The sequence below is a fragment of the Euprymna scolopes genome, chromosome 9 (assembly GCF_053919585.1).
Source record: "Euprymna scolopes isolate OS-2025 chromosome 9, ASM5391958v1, whole genome shotgun sequence".
In the NCBI taxonomy this organism is placed as follows: domain Eukaryota; kingdom Metazoa; phylum Mollusca; class Cephalopoda; order Sepiida; family Sepiolidae; genus Euprymna; species Euprymna scolopes.
The window spans coordinates 20,304,576-20,327,739 of record NC_136490.1 but is presented as its reverse complement, the minus strand read 5'-3'; the positions used below and the strand labels follow the sequence as shown (position 1 = coordinate 20,327,739).

General features: G+C 34.8%; 1 protein-coding gene, 1 long non-coding RNA gene and 1 pseudogene across 3 annotated transcripts in view; 2 read left to right on the top strand and 1 right to left on the bottom strand.

The window, feature by feature from the left end:
• LOC145284453 (uncharacterized) overlaps positions 1–23,164 on the bottom strand; it is a 1,345,403-nt gene that overhangs the window by 379,939 nt on the left and 942,300 nt on the right. The window lies entirely within an intron of this gene.
• Positions 1–23,164, top strand: part of LOC145284458 (uncharacterized) — a 275,200-nt gene that overhangs the window by 132,450 nt on the left and 119,586 nt on the right. The window lies entirely within an intron of this gene.
• Positions 8,827–8,943, top strand: LOC145285104 (5S ribosomal RNA; annotated as a pseudogene).

Here is a 23,164-nt window from a genome sequence, read left to right as displayed (position 1 = left end):
TGGAAGAACAGAAAAGCAAACGCTATAAGTACTTCCATGTAATGAATCACTTAACCACTAAGATTCCGGAGTTCTTTTTTTTTTTCTTCAAATTCTTACCTCACCCGCTCCTCTCTTTAGAAAATAACTGAATAAATAAATTTAGTTACCTTGCCATATGCCAGGGGAGAGAACTCCCTGAACAGTGTTGAATTTGCCTTTAAGTTAAATAAGAGATAGCTTAGGGCTACACGTTTCGGTACTTGTTAAAATAGAGGCGACAGACCGATTTATTTAAATATGTCTTTTTAAGAAAAAACAATATTATTACTTAATTGTCATGTTGAAAATAGTAATATATATAAAAAAATTTACGAAAATTCAGTAAGTAGAAAGTTATTTATAGTTAAAAGTAATTTTTAGGGAAAATTGCATTTTTCGTAGATGTTTTAAAGTGAATAGTGAAGACTTCACATAAAGGGGGCATAGCTCGGAAAGTATATTTAGGATTACGATGTAATGGCATCAAACTTTTGTACACTATATGATAAACTTTCTTTTACTAAAAAAAAAAAAACACAAAAGCAGTTTAGATATATTACTATTTTCGACATGAAAATTAAGTAATATTGTTTTTGCTTAAAATCGATCTGTCGCCTCTATCTCAACAAGCCACATTTCATTAGATTCATATGTTTTTTATATATTTTATTTTATCCATTTGTTTGTTTTGAGACACATCCAAACATTTTAGGTTGTTTAATTTTTTAAACTTTTTTTATTTTTTTATTCAAATTTTCACCCCAAACAAGGCACAGTGTCACTTTCATGTAGGAGGCTCTTTCGGGAACATAAGTTGCAGGGATATTATGAAGGGAGATGAACAGCAAGATGTTTGTTTACATTACACTTGAACTTCTACATGCCAGTACAGTTGGGAAAGCAGAATCCCGGAAGAGAGTTCCAAAGTCTAGCAGTTCTGGAGAAGAAACTATTGGAGTAGAAGGGTTTCTTACACCTAGGGATTTCTACTGTGTAGGGGTGAGATTTAGCTGCTTGTCAGATTTCCTGGAGGTATTTATGTCGAAGCGGTACAAGGGCTTGTAGTTCGTCAGAGCATTCACCATTAAAATACTTGTAGAACAGGCAGAGGGATGCAAAATTTTGTTTATGGGGCAAAGGTTGAAGCTAAGATGTCAGTTCAGGACCTATCTGGTTGGCGACTCTTTTTTGAACTCTGTCCAGGAGTGAGAGACTAGTAGTAGATACACCATCCCAAATGTGACAACAATACTCCATACATGTGCGAATGGTGGCCTTATAGAGGTACAGGATACTTTCAGGCATAAGTAGCTTTCTAGCCCAGTAGAGAGAGCCCACCTTCTTCGCAGCGGCCTTGGCAATGCTCTCAATGTATCTGTTTCAACTCATGTTCCCTGTGAACGTTGGGCCGAGGAATTTAAAAGAAGTAATTTCAGCTGAATTCACTCATTTTGGCAAAGATATAAAAAAAAACTGCATCGATTTGATGTCACGAACCAACACGTTCACTCTTTAATCCTTTCCCAAGTTGTAGTAACTGTTATTATTGGGATTCTTCGGACTACTGTTCTTATCTTGTGTATTATTCTCACAAGATTTCAGCTGATGTCTGCAAGTACCCATGGCGCAACGGATAAGTACTAAGTGAAAATTCAGTTCTAAGAGACACTTTTCAGAAGGTTGAAGGTTTAATTCTCAGTGCAGGCAATACAAAGAATTGCTGTAGATTACATTTAATTAAATACCATTAAGGCCTCCTTTTTTAAAAAAATATACTTTTTTTTATTCATTTGTTTGGTTTGCGGCATATCAGACCATTTTAAGTTATTTAATGCCGGATTCACTTATTTTGGTAAAACTGTGTCAATTTGAAGTCATGAACTAACACATTCGCTCATCTTCCATCTTTTCTACAGTCGTAGTACCTATTTACTATGCCTCCCCACGGGACAAATTTAGACCCCAGGGTCGTTTTTTAACGTGGAGAAAAGGTACAAAAATAAAAAATTATCTCAGTCGTGAAGAACTGATCCTCCACTGAAAGAGAACAAGAAATGGAAGTGCAGCATCTGAAGAACACATACTACACTTTGATCTTGACAAAAAGGCCAAGTCGAGATTTGTATTAGCTGTTAAGAAAAAGAAAATGTAGATGGCTTGGTTGTTTTGTTTTACGGCATATCAACCCTTTTCAGATTATTTAAGGTCAAATTTTGGAAATAGTATTCATGTTGCATCCAGTCATTTTGTAGAAGGTTTTTATCTTTCAAGCTCTTTGTATCTTCAATCGCTAGTTTGTAGTGTTTGGTTTGGTTGTTTTATAGTGGATTTTATCGTTTTTGTTCCTTGGCTTGCAGAACATGAGTTTTGCAATGGGAGAGGGAAAAGGGTTACAGTATTAATATTTGGTACATTTTAAGTCAGGAAACCAGTCAGAAAGTGGGAGAAATAGAAAGAGAAATGGGAAATGGGAAGAAGGAAAAGGGAAAAAGGTGGGTTGTTTTTGTTTTTGCAGAATATAATTAAGTTTTGCAAAATGGAAGTAGAAAAACAAAAAGCATCAATGTTAGGTGCATTTCGTCCCAGGAAGCCAATATCTTTAGACAGCCTGTTCTGGTAGCAGCAGACATTATGTAGAGAATAACAGCTAATTTATATAGAACTAATGAGAAAGGTTTTTAAATTCTTGAGATGAGGATTGATAATTTGTATTTTTGGAATTATTCAGACTACTGTTCTCATCTTGAGTGTTATTCTCACAACATTTTGGATGATGTCTGCAAGGACCCCTGGCATAACGGTTAAAGTATTAAGTGAAACTCAGTTCTAAGTGATACTCTTATTAAAGGTTCAATCCTCAGTGTGGGTGATATAAAAAGTACACCTGTGAATTACTTAAAAGATTTACCTGGTCATGATTAACAGGACGAGAACACGCTAACACCGTGAATTAAATTTAAATAAAAGGTTCTGTTTGAAATTCTGTGCAGATTCCTGAGTTTGACAGAAAGATTCCTGAAGAAGGTCAGAGGTTATTTCGGTTGAGACATTGCGAGAAAAACAGTCATGTTTAAAATAGTAATTCGAATAATCCAAACAAAAAGAACCGGTGTGTTAACGTAATTATAATCATATCTTCGTGTAATATGTTCTTTGGCATTGGTTTCCCTGATATTTTTCTAGTCAGAGTTCTTTCTAAAAAGACACCAGGGCTTACGGTGGGGACCACATGAAAGCTACCAACGTCCTAAGTGAAAGTGATTTTTGTAAAACGAACTGGATTCGAACTTGGGACAACCAGGTCGTCAGTCCATGTTGTTAACCACTACACCATCATTACCTCCAAACTGTGAGATAAAGATTTGTAGAACTGTTCCAGCAGTCACAGAATTACCACCACCACACTTCTGAAAGTTCAACTCTTCTTCACCATATAGAGGAGGTGGAAATGTGTTAGTGCCAGAGCTGTGGCATCTGGAATTCTGGTTCCTGACAAAGCTACTCATTGTGGACATATTTGGCATAAAGCAGTACTAGGGTCACAATTTAGTTAATAGAACTCTGGTAAAAATCCAGGTGAAGTCAGTATAAGAATCCTACATCCATCATCCTTTGGTTATCTCTGTCTCTGCGTGTTAGGCACAAAATTGTAATTTAATGGAGTGAAAGTGCAAATGTTGCTTCTGCACTATTCCTTTGTGTGTTTTGACCCAAACTTTCTCAGATTTTGCATGCAGCCACTGAACCTTACTGCACTCAGTGTAAGGAGTAAAATCCTGCAACTCTGCAGATTAACCGATAACTGAAATCAATAAGAAGACTTCTTGCAGGTCACACAATTTTCGTGAGCTTTATACAACACTTTGACTTGTTTAACAAACAAATAAAAAGGAGCAGCAGAAAAATATTTTTTATGAAATACTTTATTTTGATTGGTTATTGAAATTGGACTTTAACTAATCAGAAGTCGATTATAATACACGCATGCTTTATTCAAAAATTGTTCTAGGAGCCGGTTACTACCTATATAAGTGAAGACCTTATAAACAGTCAAGCAATCAGTTTAAAACTTCCACATTTTCTGTTGTTCCCATAATAACGCTTCACAACCAACTACTAAACTGCTTATAGATGAACTCTGCATGAACACAGCGGTTACTGTTGTAAAAAAAAAAAACAGTGAATTTTTCGTTTCAGATTTCACTTAAGATATGAAATTTTCTCTTTTCATAACAGGGATGTTTTTTCTTAATATTTTGAACGAAGACGTTAGTTAAATTTCAATTATTATTTGTATGAATTGCGTTTAATATTGTGTTTTCCGCTACAGTTTCATGTCATGGCTAGGACAGATTATATTTAACTCAGAGACAAGATGCAGTTGTATAAATGTTGTGAGTATACCTGATGACAGACTAGCATCTTGCCACATGGATGGTTCAGACATACATTCAATCCGTTGTCAAGGCTGCTGGAAAAATGGTGGGATCCTTCTATTGATCCAGTAGATATCTCACTGCTGATGCAATTCTCCCTATATATAAGAGCCAGGTACGTCCAAGGATGGAGTACTGTTGCCATATCTGGGCAGGAGCTGCTAGAAAAGACTTATCCTGCCTTTATAGAGTTCAAAATAGACTTTGTAGCCTCGTAGGGGATGTCCTTTTCTCTTCCCTGCAACCTCTTTCTCACAGAAGAGATGTTGCGAGTTTGTCTCTGCTTTATCATTATTTTCATGGCAGGTGCTCGGCTGAGCTCCATTCTATGGTCTCCCCCCTCGCCAAACTTTCACAAGAAACATCCGTCTAGCAGAAAACACTATCAATAATTTTCCCCACTCTTTATCTGTGCCTAAACCTAAATGTAGATTCCATGAACAAAGCTTCTTTCTTAGATGTGCATGCCTGTGGAATTATCTTTAGTTTTCCTGCTTTCCAGCTGACTACAATATGGTTGTCTTCAAGTCTAACGTAAACAAGTTTCTGATGAACCGTTCCATATAAGTTAACAAATTTACCGAATTTCCATTATTAACGATTACTATATTGTCCATTTTCTACTGTACTCTCTTTAACCCTTATCCTCGAGTGGCCTCTTGGCCTTGATAAGTGGTGATGCCTATGTAAAAAAAAAACAACAACAAAAAAAAACACTATAACATCAAGAATAAACACCAGACCTAAGTGACTTTTAGGCTGAAAAAGAAATCACCTCCACCACCACGTGTTATCACTCTTTTCTATACACACATCATCTCAATTTAATTAACTTTTTAATAGAGCGGTAGAAGGGAGTTATCCCCCTTGGTTATATATTATAATTTTATACTTATCCCCTTTGTTACCTCCATGAAAAATTCAGAAATTTATTCCGGATTTTTTTTTTTTTTCTTAAAGACAATATTTAATAATTGTTTCACATATAGCAATAAACTAGATATAACTTACTAAAAAAATTTTTTAATAAAAACAATTTTACGTAAAAATTGTTTAGAAAGAAATGATAAATCCAATTTAACTGTAAATTGTTAATGAATAAATTATGTTTGAACAGTGTTGAAAGAACAGATGTAACAACTTGATCTAAGCTGTTCAATATAGAAGGTGCATTTAGGTTTAGATCAAGCAAATAATCATTTCTTTTTACTTTTACATTTAGACCTAGCTCAAAATCATTTCTACATGATCTAACCCGCAGAAAAAAAAAGAGTTGTCGATCTTTGGTTTAAAAACATTTTAAAGACTGGAAAAACAATCCCAAAGAAACTGACAAAGTGACTGCAGTCTTCAAACCCTGATTTTTAAAAAATTCTTAATTTCTTAGATTTGTTCAAACTGTGCATTTAGTAATGAACCTGCTATTTCCAACTTAAGCATGACACACTTGCTAACGGACACAGCCTCTAATAACACACACATGTGGACATGCATACAAATTCAGAAAACAGGAGAGTTCCCACGACTTTCAGAAATATTTTTTCATGTTAAGAATTATCAAAGCATAAAACACACTTGCTGCATCAGTTGTTGTGATATTTACTTCCTTTTTCGCCGCAGGAAGCTGAGGTGTGAGGCCGGAAAGTGTGGGAAAAAGCTGAAAATCAGTGCACTCTAGCTCTGCGAAAATACTCTAAGCAGCCCTATCGACATTTCTTGGCAGAGGCTGCTTAGATGATTGGCATTAAAGTAACCCCTTCTCAAAGAGAGAAATAAAGCCTGGGAGGGTGTACCTTGTAGGACAGAACAAAACCGTAACCTTATTCCTACCAAAGTAGATCTGCTCACCAGCGAAAGCAACCTCCTTTGCCAGAATTATGCCAAAGATTTATCCACGACTGGTATGTACCAGTCATTCAGTTGTTAGTTGCCAAAAGGGCGTAACATTGAAAACCTGCATGCTTCCCATAATTTGATCAAACTACATCTAATGACACCCTAACCCCCCCCCCCACCACCACCACACTTTCTACACTGTTCATTTTCATGACCATAGTACATCTATCTCTATCGCTACTATTATATAAATGTCACTTTGTGTGTGTGTGAGTTCCTTCCTCATCGGTTCCGAAACGGCTGAGCCTATTTTATGCAAATTTCACACAAAGATAATTAATATATCTGGCAGTGTTCTTAGAAACGTTTTTGTACAGAAATTCATCCGATAAAAATTGCAAAAATAAAAAAAAAAACAGTCCTAAACAAAAAAAGTCTTTCTTTCTGATAAAAAGAAAAAAATTTTTTACAGGGGAATATTTTACATTACATCGGCAAAGGGAGATAATAAAACCTCTGCAATCATTTCTTCTTAAAGATAAACAGATTTACTATCATCTGGATATATAACTCAGTAATAGAGCATTTGACTATAAATCGAATGACCCTCTGTTCAAGCCGGAGTGTACTTTACCATTTTATTTTAATTTTTTCTTACGAGTTCAATTTACAATAAAAGAAGAGATACCATTTGAAATCGCCGCAAATTATTTCCTTGTTTGCATATTTTAAAACTAAATATTAGTCAGAAGTGACTTTTCCAGGTCATTCATCGTCAAGCCCAAATATCAGCTGACATGATATTGTAAACAAACACAGAGAGAATTTGATGAATGACATTATCATTATTATTTTTTTATGTTTTTTTTTGTGAATTAGTCCACCAAGCAAATTCTTCCTCGTAATATATATGATAATCAACAGAGAATTGATTCTATAATAATACCTACGCAATCTACATAAATTAAAATATCATGTTTAAGCGTATTGTATGATTGGGCAACATATATAGTGTATTATATATGCACTTTTGATAAGTTGTAGTGCAACTGATCACTCTGCATATTGTCACTTTATTATTATTATTATTAGGGTACTTAAAATATATTTGATCCTGATATTTTTGGTGGTTTAAGTCTTGAATTTTCTTTGTGTCTTCAATTGTAAATATTGTTTAAACCACGCATAAGCAAAAATTAACTATGGTTCACTAGATAATAGAGACATTATATATATATATACATATATAATGTTTTAAAATTCTTTTAAACTTGGAATTATTCAAGATGTTATTTGAAAATGTCTTTCGTCATGACAGACCAATGAAAATACTCATATTATTTGGATTATTCGAACTACTGTTCTCAGCTTGTGTGTTATTTTCACAACGCTTTGATCGATGTAACCTCCTACCTTCTTCAGGTGTATTCTGTCGAACTCTGGAATTTGGATGAAATTTCAACCAGAACTTTGTGAAAATCACAATCAAAATGAGAACAGTAGTCCAAAGAATCCAAATAATATGAAGAACCAATTCACAAACGTCAATGAAAATACTATTTTGAACTTATGCATAACAGACCAACGAAAACTATTTTAAACTCAAGCATGGCAGGTCAAAGAAAATACTATTTCAAACTCAAGTGTGACAGACAAACGAAAATACTATTACTGATTTAACCTTAACAGGATGATCGACAGAGACTTTTACAGGATGAGTGAGCACATCAAACAAAGGATCTCTATTTACTAATCACGTGAGAAAATGTTCTGCGATCCTAATCCATGGACTCTTTTAGCACAATGCGTCTATCTTGGTTGTCAAAGTCACGTTTTGGTCATTGTGCCCTCTGGCTTTTGGGAAAAAATCCAACAAAAAAAAAACGACTCTTTTTATTAAACACACTGCAAAAGAAGATTTTAGTTTTTGTCTGTTCCTTGTGTGACTCGCATGACTAATTTCGCCGGAGTTGAATAGTTACAACCTGGGGCAGAGATTGAACTCACAATCTGAGGCACTAAAGAAACATAAGGTCATTGCTGTGCATTACAACAGTCATGGTCATGAGAAATGAGGAGAACCTTTCTTTCCAACCTCCACCCACACACACTTCCACACACATGCATGCACTGTTCATGTCTAAGTGTATTCGTATAGAAATTCTACTCCTGTATGTCTGAGAGGTGGACATAAAATAATAAAATAGAAGATCTGTGCATGCTGTGGATCATTTCATTTCTCAGTTTTTATCAAAACGCTTTGCTTTATGAATGTTATAAATATTAAAGGGCAGAGGGGTGCTGTGATTGGTCAAACAAAATAACGTCATGTTAGAGAGAGGGTATTTTTGAAGTAGTCAGTTGGAGAGATGAAGAGGTAGTAGACAGACTTCCATTGTAGGAGTCCAAACTGGAAAAGCGAATGTGCAGTAGAAGGTACATATTAAGAAATTATGATGTAATGCACACAATCCATGCATGTTTTGTAGAATCCCCTACTCTCTGTATTTTTATTCCCGGCATATATGTATACACATACGGCACAATCACATTGACACACCGGTTCTCACCAGATCACCGAAGTTAAGCAATGTTGAGCCTGGCCAGTATCAGATGGGTGACCATTTGGGAAGGCTAGGCGCTCTATGTACATTTTGGGAAGGTTGCGCGTGGGGCCAGCATCCTCACCCTGTAAAAAGAACTCCTCGCTACAAAAACATCTACAAAAGTTGTAGATGGCCTATGCCTCTCCAGGGGCTCAAGGGCTATGGATATATATACACAGTTGTATGTACCGTGCCGAGTAATAGAAATTTCCAGGTTGGTATTTGGGGGCGTATCAATTCAGTGAGAGAGATGCACCCCCAGTCTTTGTTAAGATATGCATCTAGGAGAAGGAAACTCTGATGTAAAAACCTACGGTCTACTGTATACTCTGTCTTGTGGCAGTCATCTGCACTGACAAAGATTAGCAGTAATAACAAAAAGTGTGCTTGGTTCTACACAAAGCCTTCACCACTATAAAACAAATAATCTGTGTGGATTTCCGAACAACTTAGTTGTTGTGGTGGAAGCTCATACGTCGAAAATCGACAGGAGAGTCCACCATATATATATATATATATATATATATATATATTTTTTTTTTTAGTTAGAAAAGAAACAACAACCGACATGCTTGATGAAGGTCGAAAGACAATCCGACTGAAACGTTGCACTAATAATACTCAATTATATTGAAAGCATTGCCAGGGCCGCTGCGAAAAAAGTAGGCTCTCTCTCTACCGTGCTAGAAAACTACTGACACCTGAAAGTATCCTGTATCTCTATAAGGCCACCATTCGCCCATGTATGGAGTATTGTTGTCACATTTGGGCTGGTGCATCTGCTGCTAGTCTCTTGCTCCTAGACAAGGTTCAAAAAAGAGTCGCCAATCTGATAGGCCCTGAACTGGCATCTAAGCTTCAGCCTCTGTCCCATCGACGAAACGTTACATCCCTCTGCCTGTTCTACAAGTATTTTAATGGTGAATGCTCTGACGAACTGCAGACACTTGTGCCCCCACGACGTAGACACCCTTGACAAACCCAACAGGCAGCTAAATCCCACCCCCACACAGTAGAAAAATGTAAAAGATCTTCTACTCCAGTAATTTCTTCCCCAGAACCGCTAGACTCTGGAATTCCATTCCAGGTCCCTGCTTCCCTAACTGTACTGACATGCAGAAGTTCAAGTGTAACGTGAACCGACATCTTGCTGCCCAAATCCCAACATAGTGCCCCAGTAGTTGCTGCCCCTGAAGTGGCAATGTGCCTTGTTTGGGGTGAAAATGTAATAAAAAAAAATAAAATAAAAAAAGATGAGAACAATAGTTCGAGCAATACAAGTAATATAAATAATCAGTCCTCAACTAAAAAATTCAGAACTTTAATCTGAGTTATCTCCCCTGAACTTTAATACTAATGGGTTAACTTGATATTCTTAACAATACATGTTTAAATGAAAACACTCTCTCTGTATTCTCTATTGGTTTCCAAGTAAAATAACCCAGAAAAAGATGGCAAATTGTATATTGAAAAAGATGTCTTCTGGTGATCGCCATAAACACCTTATCAAGACTCTTTTAAAATATTCAATTTATATTCTGGGAAGTTCGAACAAAAAACATTTTTTACATTACGAATATGACATTGAAAAATGGACACCAAAAAAATATGAAACCACAAGAGAAACTAATCAATGTTACTAAATAAAAACAATGTCACCCTGTATTGTTTTTTAGTGCGAAAATTATTTGATATTTTCAAAAAATCATTTTATTTTATTTTTTTTACAAGGGTGTCATCATTTATCAAGGTTCGGAGGCCACTCGAGGATAAAGATTAATGTGTGTAAAATGCAGGGTAATGATTGATTATTCCCTCCAAACAAAGTATTTTGCACTTGGACGTAAGCGGCTACTATATGAGGCCATGTCTAAGGGGCACTATGTAAGGAGTCTAGCAGCAAGATATCTATTCACATTACATTTAAATTTCTGCACATTAGTACAGTCAGGGAAGTAGGAGACCGAGAGGGAATTCCAAAGTCTAGCAGTTCCAAACGTAGTGCCTTCTATTGTTTCATTTCATCTGAATGGATCAGAGGGGATTGCTATTTGCATTGTTATGCATTCATGATTTGAAAGTTTCATCTCATTGTTGCAAATATTGACGGTGTAAAACTCTAAGAAAGCAGCACCTGTCTTAAACGTGTATCAGAAGCAGAAATGTTTCATTTAATTCCTGGTAAAAATGAATCGAGAAGGGTGGTGACTATGTAGAAAAATAAATTCTGGAGTACAAAATTGTACCACTCGTGTCTTCGTAGCTTTTTGAGAAAAAGAAATCGGGGGAGCTTTACTTTTGGGACGACCCTCATACTTACTCTTTCGGTATGTTGCATTTGTACATGTTTATGCTAAGCATTACATCCAGATGAAATCCTATATGACAAGACCAAATAAAGCTTTTAAATTCGACCAGATCAGATTCGTCTTGTTGGAATGATACCAACAAAATATAAGTCTGCATATTGACTACTTATCGAGGCTCAAAGGCCATTCGAGGATAAGGGTTAATGAGTGTCGTGGGACAACACTGTAATGATCAGTAGTAGTGGAAAATTAATTTTATTTGATTATTTAAGGGGGCGGATAAACAGGAACTTATTTACATTGAACTTAAACAAATGTGGTGTAGTCAGTTAGAAAGCAGTTCCACTGTATAGAGTTCCATGGACGGGCAGATCTAGCAACTTTGTTCATGGAATTCACGTTTACATTTAGGTGCAGATAGAGAGTAAAGGAAATTGGTGACAGTGGTTGTAGCTAGACGAGTTTTTGTTGTGAATGTTTTGCAGAGGGCGACCATATGGTGTTTATCTACCCTATTTTAGAAATAGATAGACTCTTCCAGACACTATGAATAGAGTCACGATCAAGTGCTGCGAAAGTCATAGTCATATTACTGGATGCAGACTTTCTGTATCATACTACTTATGTACTTCTGTAACTCTTGGGAAAATATACCACTGTGTTGTCTTAATTATCATTCAAGGTCACAGCAACTAAAATAAGTTTTCTCATACATAAGTAAAAAAAAAAGATTTTGTTATGTAATTTACATACATATCTGTGGTGTTTACTATAAATTAATGTTAGTCATGTGTAATTTTATTACCCTATTTTTCCTATATATATATTATATATATATATAATGTTTTATTTTTTTATTACCGTTTTATGTGTTTGGCTACATATGTTTCCGATGTTGGACCATGTTTACGATCCGACAGCTTCATCAGGCCTCACAGAAGTGGTCGTTAGTCATTGGAATAGTATTGAGCACTCTCTTCAAGTTTTTACTAATTACCAGTTTTACCATATATACACACACACACACACACACACACACACACACACACACACACACACACAACAGTTTTGTTGATCTTAATAATAATTAAATTAATTCAATAAAAAACGGAAAAATTACTAAAACCTTACTATCTGTTCGTTAATTTTCAAGAAAGCTAAGTGAAATTAAATTGCTTGCTAGAAAGAAAGATTTCATAGAGGGGAGAGCAAATTGATTTCTTTATTTTCGTTTGTTTTCGGTCTTATATAAAGGATACATAGTCATGTTTATCTATTTATATGAATTAATGCGAAAGTTTTTGTCCAGTGTTTGCACAAAAATTATGTTAGGTTTCTGGATTTTTTAGATGAGGATTGGTAACTCATTATTTGGACTACTGCTCTCATCTTAGGTGTTATTTTCACAACGTTTCAACTGATATAACCTCTGACCTTCTTCAGGTATATCTTGTCAAACTTAAGAATCTGCATTGAATTTTGAATGAAACCTATTTAATCGACAGGAGTAGCATATTCTCATTCCGTCCATGACAGAAGTAGAAATCTTAAGTAATTTGCAATTTTATTTTGAGTGCTACATGAATGAACTTTCAACTTCCACCACATACTTTACCGACTGTACCATAGTGGATAAAGTATTTGGTAAAATTCAGTTGTAAATTACACCCTTCTAGAGGTTGAAGGTTCAATCGAAACAATGCTAAAATATAATTGCAAATTACTTTGGACTAGTGTGGGCGGCTTTGCTTCATCGTAAAATACGCTTAAATGTGATATTTTAATTTGTCAAGATTTCGTATATATTATTATAGATTCGTGATTTCAAAAAAAAAAAAAAAAAAAAAAAAGAATTTGGGTGCCATCAGCTAGAATCGAAACCGAAAGCAAAACTGTAGCATTCAAAGCTGGTGACGTTACCACTGTACCAACATGCCACGCAGATGAACTGATTAAAAATTAAAAATTAGAAATAAACTAAGATGAATGTACAAGATGTATAATGAATTTTTTTAATCTTGACCCATTTTTTAACCAGCTAAAGATCCATAAAAGAACGGTCTGTAAAATATCCAATTATTTGAGGCCCCTAGTGCTGCTCTGCGATTTTTAGTTTCGGAGGAGATAGAGTTTGAAAATTTGGAGACAGACATATAGTCTTTTGTATATCAGACTTATATGGCTGATGGAATGACAGTATGCTATTCCTGTAGATTAAATAAAGGGTTCAGTTCAAAATACCATGCATATTCACGAGTTCAACAAGATACACTTGAAGAAGATTCCAAGTTGCATCGACTGAAACTTTGTGAAAATAAGTCACAATGAGAACACTAATCGGAATGATGCAAAAAAATTATAAATGAACCGTTTTTCTCTTCTCACTCAATTTCACTTTTCACTAATTAATAATTAGTTATTTATTTATTTTTTTTTTTAGAAAAATCCCGATTCAAATCAACCCTTTTTGATCCAACAATACTGTCACAGGAAGAACTAGGAATGGATAAAGTAAATTCAGGCAATCTCTGCCGTTATAACTAGCATCTGTTTCTTTTTTTCCTCACTGTACCCCATGAAAGAGAAGGTTTTCTCTCCTACCCCCCACCCCCACCCGTGACTCTGGACACACACTTTTTTCTCAAATAGGAGTTTATTCTAGTTTTCTCAGACTCTGGGAAAAATGTCAATCATCACTTTCTATTGAGCTTAGGTTACAAAGCCAGTTGGATTGTTTGTTAACAGAAATTCCTATTTACATGATCAGAAAAATCAGTTTTTCCCTTCTTACTTGATTTCGTTTTTCACTAATTAAATTGCAAGTCTCTTTTTAGTTTAAAAAAAACAAACAAAAAACTATCATATCTACCCTTTTCGATCTATTAATATTGTAATAATTTAAAATTTTTCGTTCCTAGTGCTGAAATTTGTTAAGTATGATAATAAAACTTCATGTCTGTCAGTGTTTCATGACAGTAAACATAGTCGATAGAATTTTGCGGAAAATTATGAAGATTTGTGTCATTCAACTCAATATATTTGAACTTTTTAATTAGAAACATAAAAGTTAGTTAAAAACAAACTCATCTTTTATGTTGTCATATGTCATGCAATAACTGTGTGTAGTTCTTCCTCAATTCATAGGTGAAGCTTAGATTAAAGCGGCCATTTTGAATTTAATTTGAATACAATGTTTTCACATCAAATCACCGATATAACATTGTTTGCAATTATAATAAGTACATTCCACTGTACAATTAATGTGTTATCCGTGCTATAATTGAGAAGAGGGAGAAAAAAATAACAAAACTACATTTTATATTAAGTGACAAGCAATTAATTTCACATTTGTTATAAGGCATAATCACGTTTACACACTAGATCTCATTAGATCACCAAAGTTAAGCAATGGTGAGCTGGGCCAGTACCAGATGGATGATCATGTGAAAATACTAGGCGCCGGAACGTAGAAATTTCCAGGTTAGTATCTGGTTGCAAGTTTAAAACCACTGGAAGAGATGCATCCTCAGTCTTTGTGAAAACATGCATCTAGGAGAAGAAAAACTCATAAGCAACACCTGAGATCTACTATGCTCTGTGTTGTGGCAATAATTTGCACCAACTGAGGTTAGCAGTTGTTTTAAAAAGTATGGATGCTCCTACACAAAACCTTCAAACAAATCATCCGTGTGAAGTTCAGACAATTTAGTTGCCTGAACCGCATATATCGAGATTCGATAGGAGAGTCCATTTTCATTTGTTATACGGATCATAAATCAGAATAAATGCTTGTTATTTAGCAAATTCATTTATTCTATATCTAATATATATAAAATTATGTTAGCTGGATTTTTAAAAAGGTCGACTGAAATAGCATTTAAGTTAGCAAATCAAAGAAATTTTAATTTGTCATTGTTGTATCGTGTTATTAACAATAAACTAATATACTTTGCTACATTTTATTTCAGTTAAAGACGTTCTTAACCACATTAGCAATATAAATCAGCTAAGGGGAATAACTCTTATTCTTTGAGTAAGAATTACTCTTCTATAACTGTTTTTTCTTTTAGATAATTCTGAGTACATCCTTCAATACCATCTCAAAAATTAAATAAAAAATATAAGAATAACAAATGTAATATATTGTTATTGGGTAAGAACAAAGGAACAAATGGTTCCTTATTAAAATACAAGACAACCTTAGGTCTTTCTGCTAGTATATATACATATATATATATATATATATATATATATATATACACACACACACACACATATATATATATAACTTGGATATGCCTTACAAGGGTGAAAGAGTATACATCTACAGAAAGTTATTTGAATTAATATCACTTTATAAAACCTCACCCCATTAATGTAGAATATATCATTAGAGCCCCACTCAAAAAATTAAATTTATAAAATGTAAAAAAAAAAAAAAAAAAAACAACAAACAAAAACGATACGTTGTTAGAGGCTGAGAGCAAAAGGACAGGGTTCCCCATTCAATCTCAGAGAATGGTGGCTCCCCATCCAATCAATGCTGAATGTCATTAACCCCTCTCTAAAATTTGAATTTAATAAAATATAAAATAAGAATTGAAAAAGTTATATGTTGCTATTCATTTGTTGTTCACTTCAGTGGGTTTTGTGACATAATATATATCTATAAACTTTTTGTTACCAAATATATTTCTATAAACCTTTTTGTTACATAATATATAGCTATAATTTTGTCTTACATAATATCTGACTATAAACTTTTTGGTTACATATGTATCTATAAGTATTTTGTTACATAATATATCGATAAACTTTTTTGCTACATGATATATATCACAAAATCTTTTTGTTACATGATATATCTATATAGACTTTTTGTTGCATAATATGTATCTATATATCTATAAACTTATTTCTCACTCTGACATTGATATTAAGCTTCTACTGTTACTATTTCAAAGATATTAAAACAAACTTTTTAATATACTCAGTCATGGATATGCGAGCAACTAAAAAGTTTCTACCACATTTCTCTCTGAATATTTGGTCTACAGAGTTGAAATTTGATATATAGGATATTTGGACTTGTAGCGCAATTTCAATTGGATTTTTTAGCCGATAAAATAACAGAAAAAAACATTGACCTTCAGACGTAAGTCGTCTACGCACGTTTTTTTTTTCTGCATATGAGTTAATTAAAAGTCATAGGTTAAACATAATTTATTTGCAGTTTTTTTTTATACGTATGGATTTAGATCATACGCTAAAGGATAAGACTAGAGAGCTATATGTTTTGGTTTTGATTCTAGTTGGTGGCATATAAATCATGTTTCTTTAACTTTTGAAATCACTATTATGTATTAGGTACAATGTAATAATCAATAGAGAATTGGCTGTATAACAATAAATATGAAATTTGCATGAATTGAAATATAATATTTAAACATATTTTTCGACCGGGCAACCCTTTGGCACACTCAGGTTGTCAGTCCGTGTCATTAACCACTTAGTCACCCTCGCCTTCCTCCTGTTGTTCACGCTTATGTTTGCATGGGTAACACTGTTAAGAAAATAATTCAGTCTACAGTTTTCCTTTGTTTATTTCAAGTCTCGGGAGGGGGGGGGGTCAAGTTGCTAATGACGCGGACTGACAACCTCAGTGTTTTAAGTTCGAATCCAGTTCGTTCCACAAAAATCACTTTCACTTAAGATGTTGGCAACCTTCTTGTGGTCACTCCCATAAGCACACGATGTCTTTCTAGAAAGAATTATGATTACAAAAATATCAGGGAAACTAATGCCAATAATAGAATCTTTAGTTTTATATGATACTAGCTGTACCTGGCCACGCGTTGCTGTGGCTCAGTTTGTATAAATGGAAAACAAACGCAAAAAAAAAGGCAAAATGCATGTTTCTTATGTTTATGTTTTCAATAGTTGTGGACACCTTAGGTTGACAGAGGTGGATACATGAGGATGTAATTTTAGTTTGGACATGTATGTGAGCATGCATTTGAAAATCGCGTAAAATAGAAACTTTTAGCCGATTTTATTTTTGTATGAAAGTATAGTGTTTTATCAATACTAAATCAATGAAAAAAAAAATGAAATTGCGATTGTGATGGTGTTGCTTGTCAGACGCAATGTAGCATTTTATTATCATTACTAAATGTGTATAAAATGGTGTTCAAAAGCTACGTAAGATAGTGGCTATTAGGCCAGATGTATTGAATTTGTATGTGGCATAGATCAGATGCATTGAATTTATATGTGGCATCTGTCGTTGCAAACCTAGGATACTTTGGTCCAGAGGGGGATTTCTGAAGTCATTTTATTATATATGATATGATAATGATGATTCCCAGTCCCGCTGATTAAATTAATCATTTATTTAATGATATTACATATATAGACATGAGCACCATAAAAAGCTGTGTACTTCATAATATACAGTCAGTTCCAATATAAAATATATAACAAGTTTATCGTATGTATAAGACATAATCACGTTGATGCACAGTTTCTTGTTAAATCACTAAAGTTAAGTAACGTTGAACGTAGGTGATTATTTGGGAATACTAGGCACTATATGTCATCTCCTAGACCAGGATATACATGCAACAGGGAGGCAGCATGTTAATGTGATACTCCGGTGAAACTTCCTCCTTTGATGGAAGCTGGTTCAGGACGAATATCACATAAGGTATTACCGAATGCATCATTATTTTTATCATATTCGCTGTTTTATATAGGGCAATGGTTAAATGGGATTTCATAATGCCCAACGAAAGGCCTGAGTTTTGACTAAAGATGAGCGAGTGGAGGGAAGAAAAGGGGAGATAAGTATGAAAGAAATGATTACCTCCTCTTTGTAATACTCCCTGAGGTTTTCTCCATTTTACAATCTCCATTGGAATTAATATTATCTGCCACTTATTAAATTGTAAATATTGATACAAACAGAAAACAAATAAACAAACGGGTTTTCATCTAAATGCGGATTAAGGAGTGATCGACAAATTCCTCGGAAAGGAAATAAACTGGGAAATTCTCTACTCGACCTCCGCCACTCATCCCAAGCGGAAACAAAGCAATTGGCAAAGCCAAACACCCACTTCTTAGAATGATTTTTTCAGCTAGAGAGGAAACGGAGCAAAATACTCAGCACATTGCTGTGGCCTTTTTCTTCCTTTTTTTTTCTATCAGAAAAAGAGAGGGAGAGATGTGTGTGTGTGTGTGAGTGTATGTGAGTGTGAGAGAGAGAGAGAGTAGAGATAAATAGAGAGAGAGAGAGAGAGAGTAGGATAAAGAGTAAAGAGCGAGCGGTGAGAAGATTTGGATAAAAGAGAGAGGAAACGATATTTAGAAGGAGTGAACAAAATTTAAAAAGAGAGAGAGAGATACAGAGTGGAGACAGGGAGAATGAGTAGAGACAAAGAGAGAATAGAGTAGAGAGAGAGAGAGAGAGAGAGAGAGGGAAGAGAGAGAGGAGAGAACGAGTGGTGAGAAGATTTCGATAAAAGAGACAGGGAACGATATTTAGAAAGAAAGAGAGGGAGAATGCGATTTTGAAAAGAGAGAGGTAGAAAAGAGAAAGAGAGAAGATAAATGAGAAAAAGAAAGGAAAAGAAAGCAAAGATGGCAAGAGGAGGGTGAGGAAGATCGGAATGTCTTTCTGCCGCTGTTATTCTAACTTTACTCTTTCCTCTTTCTTTCAGTTCTTTCTTTCTTTCTTTTCTAAAAAGCAACATTCACCGGTGGGAGGATGGAAGTGTGATGTACTTAAAACAATTGTTTACAATTACGTCCGCATGACCAGATTCGCAATTAAAAAGTAAAATAATGTTGATTAAACAATTATAGCTGTTTCTCGCGTGATTTATCAAAACGTGTCCTAGGATTTATATAGATGCTAATTAAAAAAAAAAAAAAAAAAAAAAAAAAATTTTTTTTTTTTTCAAACTGACACCAGAGAGTTTCAAAACTGAATTAAAAAACAAAAAAAAACAAAAAAACAAAACAAAAAAAAACGTGAATTTTCAAACCACTTCCGACACAACAAAATGCTTTATAAAAACAGTGAGCTTTCATATGACATAGCGACATAACTGCTTCAGAACGCAGCAAACAAGACATAGTTAAATATGCATCCACTTCCGTTGCACTTAAACTGCCATGAACAATGCATCCCCCCTCCTCCGGAAAATGATATTCATCTTAAAAACCACAAAATAAAAACCAAAACTATATATAAATCGCAATTCAGGTTGTCTGTTCCATTTTTGAACTTGTACCCTAGAATGTGGCAGTGAAGAAATGTATAATGATGGGGCCTGGCAACCTGAGCATACACGGTTCGAATCTAGTTGATTCCATACTACCACTTTCACTCATAGATGTTTGCAACCTTCATGTGGTCTCTGCTGTAAGTATCCGATTCTAGATAGAATGGGGGGAGACCAATGTCGACAAAAACAAAAGAATCCAGCTGGTTAAAAAAAAAATGTCGAACCATGATGATTATGTTAATTTGCAGGTTCTTTATTTTTCTTATTTGAACGTTCGTTAAAGTAGAGAAAGAAATAATTGTCTGTATTTTTGAGATGAGGTGTTTTCATTTATTTAGATTGTCGGACTGACTTCCTCATGTTGGTTGTTATAGTCACAACGTTTTCCTAGTGACATATGGCCGAGTGGTCCTAGACGTTGTATCACAGTTACTCAAAGGTGCTGAGTTCAATCCTGAACGAAGGCAGTGAAAAGTAACATTATGATGAGATCCCTGGCGACACCAGATGATCTTGCTTTTCAAATAAAGGAAGAGAAGATGGGAGAGGAAAAACAGATGTTTATGAGATTCCTGTCCACCAGAAAAGAGTAAATATTTCAATGAGAAAAGAAAATATAAGATCTGATAATATGATTCGTGGAATAAGAGGTTGTTTTTCTAGTTGGATTTGGTAAAAAAATGAATTTTAACTACTAACTGAGTGAGACAGGTACAATGACTTGGGTTCAAAAGGTCTGTTTTGGTGTCTGTGAGATGTTGTCATTGGGTCCACCTGTTGTATTTAACTACCAGACCATCAAGCCAAGTGATAAGTTAGTTGGACAGATAAATAAATAAATTGAACCTAGGGAGAGATATGGTCATGAAAGACGAAGAAGAGAGAAAAGAAAGAGAAAATGAAAATAATGAGTTCACTAGAGAAGGAAAAGAATAAGATAATGGAAAAAAGAAAGAATCACTCCAAAAAGGTGGAAGGAGGAATTTCTGATTTGATAAAAACGATTGTCTTTTTCAGATTAGAGTCTAGAGTGCCTTTTTACTGACTGGCATCGAGACGTACACATCGCTCTCACCCCGCGGGGGGGGGGATGCGAAACCTTCATAAGAGCTAAGTTGAAAAGCTCTTGTTCTTAGCTGGGAAATTGATTAGTGGAACTTAAGTATGCAACCTGCATCATGAAGCTTGAATCAAAGAACTCAACTAAACAAGTGTAAAACGATTTATGAATAATTATTTTAAGTGTAGAACGATTTCTGAATAATTGTTTTGTTTCGCTATATAAAAATGTCCCAGAGTTTTTCCTTGTTTCTCGCTTGTCGGCCTGAATGAAAATGCAGTTTGTTTCAGGTATGCCCTGACGCCAGATGATGAAGGAGACAGACTGGGTCCAGCATGAAGCCAGAGTGACGGCCGAAATCGACGATGTTGCCACACGGACTTAGGGTCATGCACATTTCGCGTGCCCTGAGCAGCAGAAGGATATTTTCCAGTGACCAGTGAGAGTCTGGTCACCCTTGAGGGGTCCACCACTAGACAAGTAAGAATGTAGCTCTGCTGGGTCGCATCTATGGTCCTGTGAGCTGGGAGCGACGAACACGGCCAGAAGAACATCACAAGTATGCTCCCGTGAACCAGGATAGCGACGGATGTGGCCCGGCCCTCGGACGGACGAGAGAGGGTTATATTATAACATTCAAAACAGAGAATCAGCAACTATGTCCCAGAGCCTGACTGGAGTCCGAACACGGTACGCCCGTAATAATAATAAAGGGTTTGGTTTGAGACTACTAACAAACGGTTCCCCAGTTCGATACAAAACACCTGATGAAGGCCGGAGAGCAAAACGGCCGAAACGTTGTGACTATAACAACCAAGATGAGGAAGTCAGTCCGACAATCTCAATAAATAGAGAAAGAAATATTTAAAGATATTGTAATATAGAAAGAGTGAAGGAAAACAACAAGAGAAATAGATAGGGGAAGAAAGAGGATGAAAAATGAAAGAGAGAAAGTTGGAAAGCGAAGGAAATGACAAAGAGAGGAAATAGAAAAGGGAGAGAAATAGAGACAAGAGAGAAATGGAGAAGAACGGGGGGGGGGTAATGAAGAAGTTAAAGAAATAGGAAAGGGGAAGACATAGAGAAGGAAGAGAAATGGGGGAAGAGAAAGAAATGGCGAAGAAAGAGAAGTGAGAAAGAGAGAATAAGGAAAGAAAAAGAGAAATTAGAAAATGTGCGTGCGTTAGAGAGTGGGGGGGGCAGATGCTAATATATTGAATGATGAACAAAAACTGTTTTTGATTAAGTAAGAAAGGTACGAGGTAAAAAACAAACAGTTTTTTTAATACAAAAAAAAAAATGTAGGATTTGCAAAAGATTTAATAACGAAAACATCAGTTTGTTTTTCTTTTAATTTAGGAATAGCAGCAAACACACAAGCCTGAACAAAACACACTGCACATCTTTCAAGAAAACATACGAACGGGATATGAATGAATAGCATGAAAAGCTTCTCTGAAATAATTTTTTTTTCTCGACTATCAAATACATAAATAAATGCATAAATAAATACATAAATAAATGCATAAATAAATACATAAATAAATGCATAAATAAATAAAATTTAAATAGAAATCGCTTAGTTTGTATTGTTGGGTTGAGTTTGGTTTGGTTGTTTTATTTTATGGCATATCAACCCTTTTCGAGTTAATGCCGAATCCAGTAATTTTGGGAAAATGTTTTATGCTTCAAGTTTTTTATATCTTCAAATATTTATTCATGATGTTTGGTTTGGTTGTTTTGTTTTATTGCATTATACCAAACTTGGAACATGTATAAACTAGCTTTATATGAATTTTTATCTATGAAACTACTAGTGGGACCTGTGGAAATTCCACAGTGGCTTCTTTCATATGTAATATATTGCTGCTGGGTATTCTGTTGACATTCTGCGTGAATGCAGACCCCGAAATATTATTGTAGCCCTTTTGTTATAATTGTAGAAAGTAGTAATCTGATTAATGTAGTGTCAGAATATATCTGGTTATTACGGTTTATCTCCAATATCCTTATAGGAATCATATTTCCATTGTATGAATGCTCGGCACGAACGGAAACCTCACAATATGATTATACCATCTTTAGTCAGAATAGATCCTATCCTTGGATCCTAGCCAAAAGACCAAAAATGTATATTTTAGTTCCACATATGGCCCAAAAGCGATAACAATTTTTTTTTTAATTAAAATGTTTTTTTTTTCCATTGCATCTTCAGTGATCGGGAGATCCTTTTTATTAAAAAGGAGGATAGAAGGTGATAACATACTACGGAATTACATTAGCATATCTATATACTAATTTGTTGTTCGTAGTATGTTGTCTTCTATGCTTTGTTTTAATAAATAGGATTTTCTGATCGCATCATTTATAATCTGGAAACCGTGACACACATACGTACATACGTTAAAGTAATATGGTATTAACATATAGATTTTAGATATGTGGTATTTTAAATCCATACACACGCATATATGCGTATGTGCGTGTGTACATGTTGATTCTATTTATCATCTATGTTCATGGTGAATTTTGTTAGTCTATTTATTAGTCAACTTAATTAGAACCAGGTAGTCTCTTTTGGGGATTAAGTAGAAAAAAAAGTCTT